Consider the following 15,347-nt stretch of genomic DNA (forward strand, 5'->3'; position numbering starts at 1 on the left):
AGTTTTATATGTTAACATTTTAACTCGGAAAAACAATAACCGATTATGCATGCAACATCCTTATGCTCTGATGCCACTTGTTAGGTTCATATACCTATTATTAGACTCCTCTAATAGTGAACTAATTAACTTTTTAATTATTTGTTCTTTAGATCTAGTGCATGCATAACAAAATAAAAGGTTTATGAGGAAAAACAATGTTCCTTACATTGTTGGTTGGTTCGAAATATAGGGCACAAGTAAGGTCATCTTCCTTCACTTATTCTTGAGCTTAATGTGTTGGATGATCCTCCAAAGACTCTAAGTATCGAAGTCACTCCTCAGATTGCACCCAAGACTTACCCTTAAACTAGTATACTAATTAACTAGATTATTATACTAGTACCTTTTAAATGATTCTAATATTATTACTATTACTACACTAGTAATCTTTATTTGATATTAGAATGGATGAACAAATGCTTGTGAATCTAAAAACCTTGTTTTAGAGAGATGGAGAGAATATGAGAGTTTTGCATGTGTGAGATGTGAATGAATGAGTGTGTTGTAAAATGAGAACAAAAGTTCTCATAAAAGGGGACGTGAGGCCGGGTAGGGTATGTCCAAAAGGGCATCTTACTTTCCTCTTTTCGTGTTCACAAGAATTGGATGTGTAAGATGTGTAAGAATAGGTCTAAGGCTAGTTGTAGGTGGCCATCATCATACCATTTTATCAAATAAAATAAAAACAACCAGAACCCACTAACACACCCTCTATTTCAGTCCAACCTCAATAAAATGGACCACCATTTTATTTTGTCAATTTGTCATTTATTACACAATATGGCACATGTAGTATGTTACATGTTATTAATTAATTTAATGCATATTTATCACATAAATATCATTTTACTAATTAATTAAATTACATACAACAAATTGACTAGTGATACTTGATCTCATAAATAAAATGGGTCATTTAATTATAATTCACAACATCTTGTAATTATAATCAACCATTCATTCTTATCTCAATTGTTTCTCAAACAATAAACAATTTTAGTAATTAAAGCATTTTTATTACTAAAATAAATCTTATTTAATCCCATTACAATAAGATATCAATATTCTCTCTCACAAATGAATTGTTCAATTTTAAGGAATTGATCACCTTGTATCGTCATACAATTAATCAATTTATCTATTAAGGGAATTTGTCCTTTAGGTGTGACCTTATGGGATCAACTGACCACCACCGTACACGACAGTAATGTCAAACTCTAGTCAACCAATCATTACCGATTAATGACGATCAATTGATTATATAATAAATCATCCCTCACGTATTCTTAAAATGAGATTTAATTATGATATTAAATCATGTGATCGCACTATTGTTGAGTACACATTTTCCAACACTTATTGTGACACCCCCATACTCCAAGTGCCTTACCAGGACCACCTAAGGTATGAGAACGTCACAATCTCGGTTTCCCGAGGCAATGATAATCAAAAGACAATAAGGAAACATACTTAAATAGTAACAAAGTTTAAAGTGATTACATGCCAACTCCAAAACTGTTTAAATGAAATACAAAGTTCTCAAAACTGTCTACTATCAAAACTATAAAAGTGTCTGACACAGCGGAAGACTTCTAAACTGCAATGTGGTGACTCATTTTAGCTATCCCATACGCATCGTCTCATACCTGCTCAATAACTGCTCACCACCCCCGAATGGATCACCACAGTTTTTAAAACATTTAAACGGGGTCAGTGTTGATTACATAAAAACAAATGCCACAAAAAAACAACGTCGCAAACAGCTCAAGCAGTCACACAAACCCCAGTCTCCATCTCTAAACTCCACACAACTGACGACACACTAAAGTGTGTAGTCCTGCCAGAGTATCCATCGCAACAAGTACTCCACGCCGCCAGTGGGGGACCGCAGCCGTACCCACCAAATCCCCGCTCATCTCCATCGAGCGATAAACCCACGTTCATTAATGTTCACATCCCCTCTGTGACGGGTTCCACAGACGGCGAATCAAGGGCGTGAAGCCACTCCTGCAAGTGACTCCACTCAGCCAGGGACGCGCCCCGAAGATCACAGACAGTTATACAATCAATCAACAGTATACTATCAACAACACCAAAACTAATCCAACAGTACAATTACTCAACAGTTATAACAACAATTACCAACAACTTATGTAGCCAATACTGAGTAGGGAAACCCTACCTGGAAAGCAAACACCACAGACGAATCCTCCTCCTATCATACATACATACAATCACAACCATATTCACATAAATCACCCAAAACCCCCAAATCACCCAATTAGGGTTTAACCAACTTTTACAAAACATTATAACATTTATATGAAAAACTTACCCTCGACACAAGGATCACAACGGCGTAAAGAACAAGATGATCCAACGAACGTAGCCTTGGGGATTTGCTAATGATGCGATGAGATGAACTTACGTAACTCCTTTCTTCTCAATTAGGTTTTTAGAATAGTTAAAAAGGTTTTAGAAAAGTGATGGTATCATTATATATTAATCTTGCATCATTAACAAAACCCGTCAAAACTCGGCCCGTAAACTCACTTACTCGATCGAGTAAGTCACTTACTCAATCGAGTAAGTCACTTACTCGATCGAGTGACCCTTACTCGATCGAGCGCCAAGCTTACTCGATCGAGTAACCTACAGGCAGACTACTGTTTTGCGTAAAAAGCTACTTACTCGACAGAGTAAGTCCCGCTCGATAGAGTACCCTAAGACACATAAAACCGTAGTATTACAGTCTTCCCTCCATAAAAAGAACTTCGTCTCCGAATTTCAAACCACAACCAAAAACAAAACACACTACATCACCCCGACATAACAACATCATCAAAACTCAAAAACTCCCAAAACAAAACTCAACCCGACTCAAGACAACTACTAACTATACTAAAACCAACATAAAACATGCAAAAACTTGCAAAAACTCTATGCGACCATCTCCTACCCCCCTAAAAGAAACAAGGTTACGTCCCCGTAACCACACATACCTGATCAAAAAGAGACGGATATCGCTCCCTCATAGCCTCTTCCGCCTCCCAAGTGGCCTCCTCAACCTCATGGTTAGACCAAAGAACCTCAAGCAACACTGTCTCATCGTGTCTGGTTTTCCTAACCTTGTGATCAAGAATCTGTTTGGGCACCTCAAGATAAGATAAGGACTCATCCAGCTCGATGTTCTCTACCTCTAACACATGTGATGGATCACTAACATACTTCCGCAGCTTAGATATATGAAGCACATTATGCACTCTATCCAAAGCAGCTTGTAAACCTAACCGATATGCAACCTCACCCACACGACCCAAAATCTCATACGGTCCTATAAACTTCTGACTGAGCTTCCCTTTCTTCCCAAATCTCATGACCCCACGCATAGGAGACACTTTCAAAAGAACCTTGTCCCCAACCTGAAACTCTATGTCACAACGATGTAGGTCTGCATAACTCTTTTGACGATCCTGGGCCGCTCTCATCTTCTGTCTAATCATCTTAACCTGTTCAACCATCTCCTGTACCATCTCTGTCCCCAAAACAACTTCCTCAGCGCTATCATCCCAACAGATCGGACTCCTAGATCTCCTCCCATATAAAGCCTCAAACGGTGCCATGCCTATACTAGTGTGATAACTGTTATTATAAGAAAACTCAATCAAATCTAACCTCTGTTCCCAGCTACCACCAAAATCCATAACACAAGCTCGCAACATGTCCTCTAAAGTCTTGATGGTCCTCTCTGTCTGGCCATCTGCCGCAGGATGGAATGTTGTACTCATCTTCAAAGTAGTTCCCATCATTTCCTGTAACTATTTCCAAAATCGTGATATGAACCTCGCATCTCTATCGGACACTATATCTTTAGGCACCCCATGCAACTGAACCACGTGCTTCCTATAAGACAAAGCTAACTGTATCTTGGTCCAATTATCTTTCATCGGCACAAAGTGAGCTGACTTAGTCAATTGGTCAACTATAACCCATATCATGTTATTACCCTGCTGACTCCTCGGCAAACCCACTATAAAATCCATAGAAATGGACTCTCACTTCCACTCAGGTACCTCAAGAGACTGAATCTTACCTTATGGTCGTCGTTGCTCCCCTTTAACTCTATGACATGTCAAACAACGAGCCACAAACTCTGCTATTTCTTTCTCCATCCCAGGCCACCAGAAAGTCTGCTTCAAATCCTTATATAACTTGTCACCACCTGGATGTATCGAATATGGTGTGCAATGAGCCTCTGTCATGATTATCTTTTTCAACTCCTCATCACTAGGAACACACCATCTCCCACCGAATCTCACACTACCATCTATATGAATAGAGAATCTAGACAGTGTCCCTTTCTCTACTCCAGCTCTCCACTCCTGAATCTTGGGATCTGGTCGGTCCGCTTTGAGCTTAGATTTCGGTTACTTGTCGTTAGGAGCACCTAGACCAAAACAATATTTATAACTTCACAAACAACTCTACTATTAGTAAAGAGGCAAGTAAAGGTCGGATCCCAAGGGACGGGTATTGATGTAGGATTTTCGATTGCAAGTAGTGGTGTCTAGGGGTGTCACGATTTGGGTTGAGATGAGAAGATCACTAAACTAAATAACAATAAAAGTAAACAAGCGAGATGACTAAAATGAGATGTAAACAATTGATTAAAGCACTAGGGTGTCATGGGTTCATAGGGGATTCATGGGAATTGATCATACAAACATGTTCTCAAATTATAAGCAAGCAATTATTGTTGTGATAGGATCGAGTTGGTTTATATCTTACAATCCTAGGAAGGTTTGGGTCCCGGAGCCGAATCGATTAGATTGTACAACATCTACAAGTCGACTTAATCCTCCCCACTCAACTATATGCATGGTCTAATGAGACTCGAGTTGGTTTATGTCTTACAAGTCTCATTGAAAAGGTAGGTGATGGGTAAAAAATGCAAGGATTCATAGGCTCACATTTCATCAAACATAACATGTGCATAAGTTGAGATCACAACAAGCAAGCAAATAGATTATGAAAACATATTAAATTAAGCATGAATCATCCCCCATGTTGGTTTCCCCTAATTACCCATTAACCCTAGTTTAGAAAACTACTCACTCATTATCAAGTTTAACATGTTAACAAGGTTGTCAATCATATTAACAAAGCAAAACATGATGAATAAATGAAGATGATTAACAATAATTAAAAAGGGATTAAGAGAGTTATACCTAATGATGATTCCAAAATAATAATGCAAAGAATAAAAGAAGTACTTGATGATTGATGGAAGGTTGTCAATCTCCCAATAAACCCAAATAATCTTCAATTACCCAAAAATAAAGGATGAACAAAAGAGAAATTAAGGAAATGAGATTTGTATTAATATTTGATTAGAAGTTGATTGCAAGATTAAGAGAGATTAGAATAATATAAACTACACTAAAGATTGATGAGAAGAACATGATAATCTAATTAGACTAATGGGGTATTTATAGTGGGGATTAGGTGCACAAATTAGGGTTACTAAGGGCTTAAATGACGATTAAGTCCTTGAGGAATCGCTCCTCTCAAGAAAAGATGCGGGTCCTTTTAGCTAGTCTTCTAAAAATATGTGCATCTTCAATGGAAGGAAGAAGAGGACGTGTCCCTCTGGAGTAGAATCCGAGCGTCCAAGGGTCGGGACGGGCGGATTAGGGAGCTGCTGGACGAGCGGCTGGGTGGCTTGGACGAGCGTCCTGGGAAGCTGCTGGACGGGCGTCCTGATGGTATGGACGAGCGTCCTGGGACTCAGCTTCCTTTTCTTCTTTTCTTCTTTTCTTCTTTTCTTCTTCCAACAATCCTCCGGGATTTTGTCGAGGATGCAAGGATCTTCTTCATCATTGCCCATCTACTTCATTATGTACGAAGGCCTTCTAGTCTTGTCTTCTCTTTGATGCTTGGTCATTAGATTCGATCAATTTAGCTCTATTTTGCCATGAAAATGCAAGGTTTGCACTCCTCTCCTACCAAGGAAACAAAACCTCAAAGAATATGCAAAACAAAGGGCTAAAGATAGTAAATGAACCAAATATGCACTAAAAAGCATAGGAACGAGGCTAATTCGGGGACTAAATATGCTCAAATATTGATCACATGAAATATCCCCAAACCAAACCTTTGCTCGTCCCGAGTAAAGAGGTGACAAAACTAGGACCCTTATTTAAACTATCCTATTAATATAGCCGATATGAGACAATTAGTGGGTCTCACTCTGCCCCTTCAACTCACAACAAGACAACCATGAGGTAGGATGCCTTCTTGCAAGGCAAGGTGGGTCTTGCCAAAATGGCGACATATCCAAACATTAAAGCGCACAAAATCAAGTAATGGATGCATCTACAAAAGAATAGCCACTTTCCTCATCTAAGTGGCGGAAATTATCTAAAGGGGAAGCAATTCAAGGGTACACACTCCTTCATAGATATGGTTTCTTCAAACTACTAAGCCTAGAAGGATACCAATAAATCACCTCCAAGTTGTGTCAAGCTAGGGTACCTTTGTCCTCAATCGTTAAATACTTTTGTCAAGAGTAGACTCCCTATGGTGTTAGAAACACTGGAGGATCGCGGAATTCCCCTTCTTGCCTAGACAAGAAGAAGGGTCGTCCCCTCTCTACCATGCACAAAAATGGATACGATGGATAAAGGGATCAATAGTAATTGAGTTTCATTTGGGAGTTTGCTTTTTGTTGTTGTTTTATCCCCCAGTTTCTTGTGGCATTTGACATTTTGAGAATATTTTCTTTTTGCCATTTCTTTTGATGTTTGGCATTTCCAACACTTGACAACTTTTCAACTTTTTGTATTTTCTTTTGAACATTTTCAAAGTCACCCCAATTAGTAACGAGGGTGCCTTATATTTGAAGCATAGGAGTTTTTATTTTTGTTACTCCTGTTTTCTTTTGATGCAATTTGCAAACTTTTTTTTTTACCTTTAATTTCATTTCTTGAACTCAAATTTGAATACTTTTTGTGCACATTCCCTTTGATGACAAAATGTATGGTAGAACATGGATGAATGATGGTTGCATGGTTTCAAGGGTCACCTTGGAATAAACGGTAACCAAGGAGTTATCACACCACAAGGTACTCTTGACTAGGCCTTAATCCATGGGTCAAAGGATACTAGCATGACACATCCTAGGGTGTTTTACAAGTATTCTAACAAGCAAAGTCTTAAGAAGAAAAAGCGTCTACTAGGGCCTATATACACTTGTCAAGCTTTCCAAATAGACGGTTTCACAAAATTTTTCCTAAATGCAACTGGTCGGAATCTCTTGAGAGGTTTAGTTTTCGGTACTTGTCGTTAGGAGCACCTAGACCAAAACAATATTTATAACTTCACAAACAACTCTACTATTAGTAAAGAGGCAAGTAAAGGTCGGATCCCAAGGGATGGGTATTGAAGTAAGATTTTCAATTGTAAGTAGCGGTGTCTAGGGGTGTCACAATTTGGGGTTAGAATAGAAGATCACTAAACTAAATAGCAATGAAATTAAACAAGCAAGATGATTAAAAAGGGGTGTAAACAATTGATAAAAGGCACTAGGGTGTCATGGGGTCATAGGGGATTCATGGGAATTGATCATACAAACATATTCTCAAATTATAAGCAAGCAATTATTGTTGTGATGAATCGAGTTGGTTTCTATCTTACAATCCTAGGAAAGTTTGGGTCCCGGAGCCGAATCGATTAGATTGTACAACACCTACAAGTCGACTTAATCTTCCCTAATCAACTATATGCATGGTCTAATGAGACTCGAGTTGGTTTATGTCTTACAAGTCTCATTGAAAAGATAAGTGATGGGTAAAAAATGCAAGGATTCATAGGCTCGCATTTCATCAAACATAACATGTGCATAAGTTGAGATCACAACAAGCAAGCAAATAAACTATGAAAACATATTAAATTAAGCATGAATCATCCCCCATGTTGGTTTCCCCTAATTACCCATTAACCCTAGTTAAGGAAACTACTCACTCATTATCATGTTGAACATGCTAGCAAGGTTGTCAATCATACCAACAAAGTAAAACATGATGAATAAATGAAGATGATTAACAATAATTAAAAAGGGATTAAGAGAATTATACCTACTAATGATTCCAATAATAAAGCAAAGAATAATAGAAGTACTTCATGATGGATTGGAAGGTTGTCAATCTCCCAATAATAACGCAAATAATCTTCAATTACCCAAAATGAAAGATGAACAAAAGAGAGATTAAGGAAATGAGATTTGTATTAAGACTTGATTAAAAGTTGATTACAAGATTAAAGAGAGATTAGAATGATATAAACTACACTAAAGATTGATAAGAAGAACATGGTTATTTAATTAGACTAATGGGGTATTTATATTGGGGATTAGGTACACAAATTAGGGTTTACTAAGGGCTTAAATGACGATTAAGTCCTTGAGGAATCGCTCCTCTCAGAAAAATATCCGAGTCTCCTTTTTGCCGGTCTTTTTGAGATATGCGCATCCTTCATAGAACAAGGAGAAAATCGAAAGTTGTTGTAACACAATCCGAGTGTCCAAGGCACGGGACAAGCGGATTGTGGCCTTGTTGGACGAGCGGATTCATTGGCTGGTCGGGTGGATTGTGGCGTTTTTGGACGGCCGTCCCTCTGGCAAAGACGCTCGGATTCCTGGTCTTGGACGGGCGTCCCGAGGGCAATCCGCTCGGATTCTGAGTCAGCTTCTTCCTTTCTTCTTTTCTTCCTCCTTCTTCCAACAATCCTCGGGGATCTTGTCGGAGATGCAAGGATCTTTTCTCATCATGGCCCAACTACTACAATATGTACAAAGGCCTTCTAGTCGTGTCTTCTCTTTGATGCTTGGTCATTGAATTCAATCAATTTAGCTCTATTTTGCCTTGAAAATGTAAGGTTTGCACTCCTTTCCTACCAAGGGGACAAAACCTCAAAGAATATGCAAAACAAAGGACTAAAGACAATAAATGACCTAAATATGCACTAAAAAGCATGGGAATAAGGCTAATTCGGGGACTAAATATGCTCAAATAATGGTCACATCAGCAACTATATGCCATGATGCAACTAACATATATACATCCCAATGCATATGCTTCTACCAACTAATATGTCAAATAATCTAAATGCAATCCTAATTTCACATTGTTTTTACCGCATCAATCAAAATAAAGCCACATAGTCATTTACATAAAGAGGAAAAAGGAGATTGGAAAGATCATACCATGCGGTCTTCAATATCCTCATGTCTCGGATGTGGCGTAGTCAATCAATGTGAACAAGGATGAACAAACACAATATATACAAATCTATACTAAAAAGGAATGAACATGTTTTTGATTTTTTTTAATTTTTTTGGATTTTTCGAAATTTTTGATTTTTTTGGATTTTGAATAAAAATCAAGTTAGAATTTCCCATCCCCATACTAGTATGGGCATTGTCCTCAATGGCCAATACGATAGGAAATTATGCAATGAGTATGCATGATTTCTAAACTAAATGCAAGCTATACTAAGCTACACTACATGATGCATGTGTTTTTGTTATGGCGGAGAGCATAATTTAGATTAGCTCCCGATGCATATGCATGGACTTCCCCAAACCAAAATAGACATTATTTCTAACGTCATGAATTTCGGGGGAGTTTATGCACATGCAATACATGAAACAAAAGATTGTCATTTTGGATTTTACAAATTGGGAACAAAGATAAAGAACACCTTAATGAAGCCAAGGTGTTAGTCCTCCAATGTTGCTAGGACTCCACAAAGTAAATGATCAAGATAAAATAAAAATAAGAGAAGTTACAAACCATAAAGGAGGTGTAAGAATGTAGGAGCCTCCAAAGTTTGCTAATCCTCACCCATTGTATCATCATCATCATCATCTCTTGAGGCATCATCAACCTCCATAGATGTGGAATCATGTCCACTCTCACTTTCACTTGCTTGTTCTTCCTCACTTTCCTCTTCCTCTTCTTGAGCTTCTTTTTCTTGAACCTCTTCTTGGTCACCACCCTCTCCAACAACCATCTCCTCTCCACCCGGTCTACCACCACTAGGAATGCTAGGAAAGAATACTTCCCTATCCGCCCAACTAGGCAAAGGACAAGACGGATCAAGAAGTCCTTGCCTAGCTAGATGTAGGAGGGGCAGATATTGGGCCTTGTAAGCATCCACTCTATCATTGTAAGCTTGCTTGTGCATTTCCCTCATGAGTAGTGTCAAGTAGTCATTTCCCACTTCGACATCCTTGGGTTTGAACTCTTGGTATTCAAATGGATAAGGTGGGGTGATAATGGAGGAGGAGGACTCGGAAATCTCGCCCCTTTGTTGTTGAATGATATACTCGGTCTCTTCGGAGAGTGGGAGAAGGTAGTTCGGTCGGTGAACATTCAATCGGAAAATTTTGGAAGGCAAGGTGAAGGATCTAGCTTCATTTGTTAACCACCCATATTTGTCGTCAAGAGTGTCGTGCTTGAGCCACTTGAACTTGTGAATCATGGTGTCCATATCAACAAGATGGCCTCCTTTAACCGGCACATAAGTGTTGTTTTTGTTGAAATCCCGGTTAAAATGCCTAGCCAAATGGGTAACTAGTCCTCCATTGACAATAAAGGCGGCGCCTTCTTTGCCACAATCGACATTAAGCCATCGTTCAACCAAAAGTCTTAGAGCATTGTATGGCTTGGTAAATTCCCTCCCAATGTTCAAGGCCGACTCAAGAAGAATACAATCGAGTTTGGTAAGATGATTTGTGCCATTTCTAGCTATCAAAGTATTCCCAATGACCTTGTGCCATACTCTAATGCCCGGATGGTGGACTAAGAGAGCACGACAATCATGAAAGCGCACGAATTTCTTTCCGGAAATTGCCATCCAAAGAGGAGCGGAGTCATACTTGATAGGAGTCTTTGTATATTTTGGATTATCACTAAGGCCTAATATCTTACCCAATTCGCCATAAGTTATGCGTCTATCAACATTTTCAAGACGAAACTCGATGTTGGTCGGAGTCTCCACCCTTGTGACTTTCAAAGAACTTAAAACTTCCAAGGTGAGGGAGGGGTATGTCAATTCTTTCATTGTAAACAATTTACCCAATCCCATAGACTCAAAGAAGGTTTTGGTTTGTTCAAGAACACCCAATTTTGACAATGCATCTTCACAAATAAACTTAGTAGGCATGATGGTTTTCTTAGCAAAGAAAATGAATTTCTCCCTATGAGAGTCGGAAGTGAAAGTTACCTCCGGATAATTGGATAATTGTTCAATGACCGGAGTTGTTGATGTTGTAGCTTTCATAGGGGGATCTTGTTGTTGAACCTCCAACCTTGCCTCATGGACAACCAATGCCTTTGACAATTGTTTTTCTTGAAGAGCTAGTTGCCTTTTGGAAAGTGTCTTCTTTGGGGGTGCCTTATTACCTCCTTTAGTTCTTGCCATTCTCCTTTGCTTGATTACACCAATGAGAGATTGAAATCTTCAATTTTTAGTTATACCCAAATCGATTTAGGATGAATGAATGTTGCTTTGTATCCTAAAAATCGACTCAAAGGTTGAAGATTTTGGTGTTTTAATCACTTGTTGTTGCAAAAGGAGTGATTAATTTTTGTTGTGAGGAAGTTTGGATTTGATTTGGTTGAGTTTGGTTGAGGAAATTTGATTTTGTTGATGGAGAGGATGAGGATTTTTCGGGTTTTTGGGTAGTGGGTAGTGTTTGTATGTTGAAATGAGAATGAATGGGAGAAAGGGGTTTAAAATGAACCGTTATATTTGAAATTGCAGCAGAGGACGAGCGGACCAGGCATCGGGACGGGCGGATTCTTCAATGTTTGGCTCAGGAAAAGACGCCACAGGACGAGCGTCTTGCTTCTAAGACGAGCGGATTCCTGGGTAGGGACGAGCGTTTTCTGGGTGGACGCTCGGATTCCTTTACGGAGAAAATCCAAGATTTTTGTCATTAAAAAGACGAGCGTCTTTTGTGAAGGACGGCCGTCCAGAATGAGACGAGCGGATTCTCAGCTGAGACGCTCAGATTTTTTTACAGACCAGTTTTTTGTATTCTGCAGCTCTACCAGACGAGCGTCTGGTGACTTTCGATGCTCGGGTTCTTCAGGACGAGCGGATTATCCGTTTGGACGCTCGGATTCCTCCTTGACCACACGGATTCAGGTCCATCTGTGGGCACATCATAACCCATGTCATTTTCATTCTTCAATTCTCGTGTTCTTCATTGTAGGGGCACTACAAAGGCTTGAATAGCCTAGGCAATTGCTATCCCTACACTAAGGTAAAGCACTACACATCAATAAAATCATAAGTCCCTCCCTCACTTCTCTCAAAATGATGAATATCTTGATCAAGGCACAAAAATACAACCCCATAAATGAGAAAAATGCAATGTAGTAATTGAAATACAAGTTAGGGAGTTAGAATATTTACAAATGGTGGTTTAGGGAAGACTCCGCCAAACTCTCATCCAATGTGAGATGTCAAGGGGGCATGTTCAAGGTGTTGTTGATGTTACTCAGCACCTTGAAGAAGTAGTCGAAAGCTTGCTCATTATCATGATAAAGGTCCTCAATAGATTTTTGCACTTGTTGTTCGTGATGATCTTGATTCATAGCATTACCAATATAGGGATTGAATACCCCTTTGAACTCATCATCCCAAAGACCGCAAACTTCATCTACTTGATCATTAAAAATTTCTTGAGTTGACAGAGACAACTCTCCTTCTTTCGTGTCTTGGCTAATGAGGCCATCTTTCTTCACTTGTCATGAGTGAGATTTTCAAGCTCTCGTTGTTGCTATTTCCTTGCTCTTTTGATGGAGCATCATCCACTTTCTTTTTCCATTCCAACTTCTTCTTATCATCCTTCCGGCTATAGTGATCAACCATAAAGCACGGCTCATGCAATCAGGGAGCTCTCATGGTCTTGTCAAGATTGAAAGTGATGGTTTCATCTCCCACCTCAAGGGTGAGTTCTCCATGCTTTACATCGATCACCGCTCCTGCAGTGTGCAAGAAAGGTCTTCCTAAGATAATAGGAATGTTGGAGTCTTCTTCCATGTCAACAATAACAAAATCCATCGGGATGAAGAATTTTCAAATTCTCACGGGAACATCTTCCCATATCCCTAAAGGTGTCTTTGTTGATCTATCCGCCATTTGAAGCGTGATGTTGGTACATTTGAGTTCTCCCATTCCTAGCCTCTTGCTAACCGAATATGGCATGACACTAACACTTGCCCCAAGGTCACATAGAGCTTTGTTGATTGTAGTGTCACCAATAGTGCATGGAATGGAGAAACTTCCCGGATCCTTGAGTTTTGGAGGTGAGCTCCCTTGAAGGATGGCATTACTCACCTTAGTGAAGGCAATAGTCTCAAGCTTCCGGATTGATTTCTTCTTCATAAGGATGTCCTTCATGTACTTTGCATAGGTCGGAACGTGATTGATCAATTCCGTGAAAGGAATCGAGACTTCTAAATTCTTCACAATCTCCATGAATTTTCCAAGTTGGTCATCAAACTTAGGCTTAGCTTGACGACTCGGGAATGGAAGTCTAATCACAATGGGCTCCTTCTCTTTGGCCTTTTCTTCACTTTTCTTTGAAACTTCTTGACTGGTGGGTTCTTCTTCCCTAGAGTTTTGCACAACTCTTTCTTTGTTACTAGCTTCCACAACTTCATCCTCAACTTGCTTCTTTAGTCCTTCATATCTCGTACCACTCCTCAAGTGAATGGCACTAACCGTTTCATGTCTTGGGGGATTACTTTGAGGTGGTAATTGCCCCTTTTGCCTTTGAGAGTTTGAAGATGCTAGTTGGGTCAATTGGGTTTCCAACATTTTTGTGTGGGCTAGGATGTTGTTGATGGTGATGTCTTTTGCTTGGCTATCTTTTTGCATTTGAGTGAAAAATTCTTGTTGATTCTTTTGCATTTGGAAAACCGATTTTTGAACATCAAAACCTTGGTCACTTTGTTGATTGTATGGAGCTTGATTTTGATAACCTCGGTTTTGGTTGTAAAAGGGTCTTTGATTTTGGTTTCTCATGGGAGGTGGGGTGTATGTTGGTTGAGGGTTTTGAACATTTTGGCTTTTGTATGAGAGATTTGGGTGGAATTTGGTGTTTTCATTGTAATAGTTGGAATAAGGGGTACCACTTTTGTATGCTTGAAAAGCATTAATTTGCTCATTTGTTCCCCTACATTCGCTTTGGTCATGTCCCAAAGTTCCACAATTCTCACATATCCCACTTGGGATTGATGAATATGCCACCATGGCATTAACATGATGCTTTGGTGATTTTGAGGCTTCTTCAAGTTTAGCCATAGCCTTCTCGAACTTCAAGTTGATAGTATCAATATGAGCACTAAGTTGAGCACCCAATTGAGTAATAGAGTCCACTTCATGCTTTCTTCCTCTAGTAGCCTTGCGAGGTTTACTATATTGTGAATTATGGACCGCCATTTCCTCAATCTTGTTCCAAGTTTGATTATCGTCAACTTCGGTGAACATACCATTTGATCCCATGTTGAGAATGTTTCTTGAGTCTTCATAAAGACCATTCCAAAATTGTTGTACCAAGAACCACTCGCTAAGTCCATGATGAGGACATGAGCGACAAATTCCTTTGAATCGCTCCCAAGCTTCATACAAAGATTCTTCATCCCTTTGCTTAAAACCCGTAATTTGAGCTCTTAGCACGTTAGTCTTTTCCGGAGGGTAGAATTTTTTGTAGAAAGCTAGAGCCAACTTCTTCCAAGAGTCAATTCCAAGAGTAGCCTTATCAAGGCTTTTCAGCCATTGTTTTGCAGTGCCAATTAGAGAAAAAGGAAATAAGACCCATCGAATTTGGTCTTGAGTCACTCCGGTTTGTGAAATTGCATCACAATAGTCACAAAAAGTTTCCATGTGGGAATGAGGGTCTTCACTAAGCATCCCCCCAAATTGGCTTCTTTCGACTAATTGGATAAATGCGGATTTTGCAATGAAATTTCCGGTTAAGTGTTGTGGTGTGGGAGTACCATTGGGTAGGTTCTCCTCGGTTGGTACGGAATGTGATGAAAATTTAGGCATTGTAGGTTGATTGTGTGATTGATTTTGTGTTAAGTTCTCCTCACCTTCTCTTGCAAAAGGGTTGATGAAGTCAAATAGTATTTGGTTGAATATCTACAACCTCACCAATACCTCTCAAAGTGTTTCTAGCAAGTCTTCTATTGGTTGTCAAAGTCCTTTCAATTTCGTGATCAATGGGT

At 39.3% G+C, this 15,347-nt stretch overlaps 1 non-coding gene across 1 annotated transcript; it reads left to right on the top strand.

The window, feature by feature from the left end:
• The first annotated feature begins 14,689 nt into the window (after positions 1-14,689).
• LOC141624198 (small nucleolar RNA R71) lies at positions 14,690-14,796 on the top strand. The gene has a single exon (XR_012534008.1). It is a non-coding gene; the product is annotated as a small nucleolar RNA R71 (small nucleolar RNA).
• The last annotated feature ends 551 nt before the right edge of the window (positions 14,797-15,347 follow it).

The sequence above is a fragment of the Silene latifolia genome, chromosome X, assembly GCF_048544455.1.
Source record: "Silene latifolia isolate original U9 population chromosome X, ASM4854445v1, whole genome shotgun sequence".
In the NCBI taxonomy this organism is placed as follows: domain Eukaryota; kingdom Viridiplantae; phylum Streptophyta; class Magnoliopsida; order Caryophyllales; family Caryophyllaceae; genus Silene; species Silene latifolia.